The sequence below is a fragment of the Chelonus insularis genome, unplaced genomic scaffold (assembly GCF_013357705.1).
Source record: "Chelonus insularis isolate UGA/USDA-ARS -01 unplaced genomic scaffold, ASM1335770v1 contig_435_pilon, whole genome shotgun sequence".
Classification (NCBI taxonomy): domain Eukaryota; kingdom Metazoa; phylum Arthropoda; class Insecta; order Hymenoptera; family Braconidae; genus Chelonus; species Chelonus insularis.
The window spans coordinates 1-4,948 of NW_023276580.1; the positions used below are offsets into that span (position 1 = coordinate 1).

General features: G+C 31.0%; 1 pseudogene; it reads left to right on the plus strand.

Moving 5' to 3' along the window:
• The first annotated feature begins 756 nt into the window (after positions 1 to 756).
• LOC118069810 (ras-like protein 1) lies at positions 757 to 2,071 on the plus strand (annotated as a pseudogene).
• Positions 2,072 to 4,948: the final 2,877 nt, after the last annotated feature.

The following is a 4,948-nucleotide window of genomic DNA, read 5'->3' on the forward strand; positions in this document are numbered from 1 at the left end:
TACCTACTCAATTTCATTGATGTCAAGCTTCGGCCTTTTGCCGCCACAACGCGAGGGCGTAAAGTCAACTCCGGGAAACTGTCTGACTTCAGCCCAGCCTTAAGGAAACTTTCTGAATTGAGTCTAGCTTAGGTTAAAATTTTTTGTCGTTTGTCGGATGATACATCAAACACTATCGTTATTTTATGAAACATTGTAAATCATATTAGTATTTAAATTTCAAATTATTCTTTCGTAGTATTGCTTTTTATACTATGAAATTTTTTAGACTCTACATATGTAGATCATAAAATTGATGGTTTTTTTAAAAAAACGCCGCCATTTTTAAGTTGTAATGTGTTTATATTTAAGATATGCAATAAAAATAATTAAATCGAATCGAGAAAATTAACTTTTTCTGATTGCTGCAGATACTCTTAGTTTTCAAGTTTTTTATCTATCATCAACTTTTCAATTTAATAATAAAAATATTTTCAAAGATCAATATAAGATTTTTCTAATGTCAATAACTTTGGGTGTACTGGGAGGTGTACACTAAACATCATATAACATATTTTTTATTTTCAATCATCATCCAAATGTTCCCTACTTTATTTTGATAATCACTTTCAGTTTAAAGATTTTAACAATGTGACGTAATGTGTTCGATAATCAACCCTTAATTTAAAATTATACATTTTGAATCATTATCAGCGTAAATGAAAAAACTACAATTAATACACAATATAGAGAAATGTTCGAGTAAAGAATGCTGAAATGTCCACGATTAAATTATACGTAAGTTCAATCGTTTTTACTGATTAATTTTTGAAAAATATTTTATTTTTAATATATATTTATTATTTAAGGAGTTTTAAGGTGGTTTCCAAGTAGCTTAATCAATTATAATGACCCGAATATAAACTCGTTGTTGTCGGAGCAGGAGGTGTTGGAAAATCAGCTCTTACAATCCAACTTATACAGAATCATTTTGTTGATGAATATGATCCTACTATTGAGGATTCTTATAGGAAACAGGTATTCATTTTTATATATGTTTTATATACATACATTTTACACATCAACCATTGTTTGGAACAATTTTAAAAAACTACAACATATATTTTATATTGATATACTTTGATTAATGAGTATTCAAATAATTTCATTTTTTTTTTCAATGTACCTATACTTCATGTAGCTGTCGGAAGAGCGAATGTGAATTAATCTTTTGTAATTCATCAGGTTGTTATTGACGGCGAAACGTGCTTATTGGATATATTAGATACAGCCGGACAAGAAGAGTACAGTGCAATGCGAGACCAATATATGAGAACTGGAGAAGGATTTTTATTAGTTTTTGCTGTCAATTCAGCCAAGAGCTTCGAAGTACGTAGTAAATTAATTTATGTACAATAAATCTTTCACGCAAAAATAATATCAAATACAATTTTTTTACAGGACATAGGTACATACAGAGAACAAATAAAAAGAGTAAAAGATGCAGAAGAAGTACCGATGGTATTGGTAGGTAATAAATGTGATCTTCAACAATCTTGGGCAGTAAATATGACTCAAGCAAGAGAAGTCGCTCGTCAATATGGCGTTCCTTTTGTGAGAAACTTCAGCGAAAACAAGGATGGGAGTCGATGATGCTTTTTATACTTTGGTAAACTAACTAATATAAACATTGTAATTAAATAGATAGTTTGAAATTTCGACAGGAATAACATTTGAAAATTTTTACATTTCTTGAATTTTTTTAGTATCAATTAATTCATTTATCTTCTTGTTTATTCACAAATATAATTGTTGAAATTTTCTATTTTTAATGAAATTGAATTTAATATACATGACTTTGCATCAAATAAAATATTGTACAATGGATTTATATCAATATAATTTTATTGTAGGTTAGAGAAATTAGAAAAGACAACGAACAACGGGGGAAAAGAAAAAAAGAAACGTATGAGAGCTGGAAATTCTAATCGCAGGAGAACCCGATGCTGTCTTCTCTAAATATTGCATGATATTACTTCGTAAACGCACAATCAAAGAAAAAAATCATACTCTGGATTCAATAGAATATCTGTAAAATCTATATCATTTGAATTGTAATATTTTTTCCAGACATGTATTGCTTTTTTTAATTGAATATATTTTGATTTTTTATCTGATACTTGATAATACTATTAGTTGTTCGTTTATGGATAGGTTTAGAACTAGAGAGGTTAATCGGAAATTATTTTTAAACCGAATTCAATAAGCAGATCAAAGTTAGGGCACCCTGCGTAGACCACCCTGACGATTATTGCCCGGGAAAAAATAAAATAGATTTTTACACAGACCCACATTTTCGCCATTTTTTAAATCTAATTTGATCTACTCATATCTAAAAAAACTGAAGAGAAAATCTGATCTAAGTAAATCTATGTATATCTAATGAGATCACTGTGTATCTACACAGATTACTGTATATCTATGAAGATCTCCATTGACCTCGATGATAAAAAAAATTTATATATCCACAGAGATCACAGAAGATCTAAAATGATTGAAACAGATATACAGTATCGGACATAAATGCTGTTCAATTTTTTGAAGGTCATACATGCGATCAAGAGATACGGTAGTGTCTCGTGCCAAGCAATAAATCGCCGCCATCAAGCCCTTACGTCACGACGTAGCACTACCGTGTCTCTATACAAATTATAAGATGATTTTTTGCAGGTTATGATTTTTAAATTACAATTTTTTTCTTATTATAATATAAACAGCGCTGAAATTAAGAATTTGCTCGGAAAGCGATCGTTGACTTTCGATTAAGCATACTATGAAGTATTATCATTGCTTCATTCATAATATACGAATTGAAAAAATTTTTGTTGCGCAAAAATTGAGTAAAATGAGAGTTTATTCATGGAGCAATCATACGTTTTTTATAAAGTTGGTGAACAGAGTTTTTGATTGCAATGAAGTTCTTTCACTAACAGATTATAAAGTTTGTTAACAAGTTACTTTTGGCTCGAGCGCGAAAATACAAATAATTAAAATATTTTCGAAACAGATTTATTTTTTTATTATTCCTTTTTAGTTGATATGTTCAAAAATGGTGAAATCTCCATAAACAAACAGCCCCCTCCTTCTGGGCTGTACAAAAATGTGCGCCGAACATAAACAACGACCAGTGATGAAATTACAAAAAGTCCCTAAAATCATAAACGCCAATTATTTAAATCTATGAATCTAGTGGAAAATGAGTGCATATCTCATCTTCATTCTTAATTATGATGGAGTAATTAATTTAAGTATATTGTGTTTTCCGATGTGAAGAATGCAAAAAAAATTTCGATGGAGTCCTATATTAAGGCTGGGCTCATGGAGAATATAATAAGGAGGCCGAGCTCAGGGATAGATTTTGGTACTAAAAGTAGAGTTGGTGGATAGTTCTCCTAAATTCTACAGGCAGCGCTGATGTCAAGAAGCGTCCAAAAAATTGAAACAAGTGGGAGAATAGAAAAAGAGAGAGGGAAAAGAAAATTAAAGCGCGACAGTGGTATGATCCGCTCACATTAGTTGAGGCCAGACAGCCTAGAGAAGAAGGTACAGAAAACATGATTTTTGTAGCTTTTAAAATCTGTAACTGTTTTTCAACATTAATATAAGGAATAAAAATTGGCAGACTAATAAGGAAGTCTGATCTGTAATCCTGCCCAACTAAAATAATTAAAACCGTGAATCGACCTTGCGAGCAATTATGAGAGCATCAATTTTAAAAAAGAAGGTACAGAAAACATGCTTTTTGTAGCTTCTAAAATCTGTAACTTTCTTCAATATCGATATTGAGGAATAAAAATTGGCAGACTAATAGAGAACAGTCTGATCTATGATCCTGTCTGATGAAAATGATTGAAAACTGTGAATTGACCTCGCTACAGATTTTAGAAGATGAAAAAAGCATGGTTTCTGTACCTTCTTCTCTAAAATTGATGCTCTCATAATTGCCTGCGAGGTCGATTCACGGTTTTTAATTATTTTAGTTGGGCAGGATTATAGATCAGACTGTTCTCTATTAGTCTGCCAATTTTATTCCTACAGTTATTCAATAGACGATTATTGGTAATTAAATTGATGAGTTGGGAATTTTTCAAAAGAGCGTCTGCTTCAAAAGTACAGCAAGACGGAAAGGCTGGACGCTGAAAGGTCAAAGCAGCGCTCGCTATCTGTCCCTTTAGATATCAAAATAGTCATTAAAATTCTATTGATGTTCGCAATCGTCATTCTTGTTTTTCTTAAATTACTTTCTGGAAAATTTTTTTTCTACGCAGGGAGTTGATTTTCAGATTATTTTGTATTAAATTCAATTCTATTAGTTTTTCATTTTGCTTCGATTTCGGTCCCTCAGAGGGAACCACTTTCTGTCTTCATGCTCCTCCTCCTCTCAATTATGATGCTCCGCCTTATAGGGAGCGTGACATCCGTCCCCAATAAGATGTCAGTCAAAGGCATTTTTACATCTTTTAAATTTAAATCTTTAAATGTATGATCTTACTGATTGTCAATCAAATTCTATGATGGCCCAGATTTTTTATCTAATGATCATTTTAAAAATAAGCTTTATTCTTTTAATCTTTTAAAATTGGTTTTTTTTTATTTTTAATCATTTAATATTCAATCAAATTATAAAAATCTTCTTTTTTAAGGCTGGGCTAAAAGTCCAGAGAGGCAACTGATTCCCCCTATCCAAATGCATGGGATCGGGATATTTCTAAGTTCTCTTCGCCATTTACTATTATGTCTATAAAATTAGGTACCAAATTACAGAGGAATTAATGCCGGACTGACGTAAACAACAATTTTTTTGTATATAGTGAATATTTTATTAAAAAAATTAGAAGAATAATGAAAAAATATGAATTGACTTGCCGCGCTTAACTTTCAAGATGGCGGCCACATCATTCAGATGAAA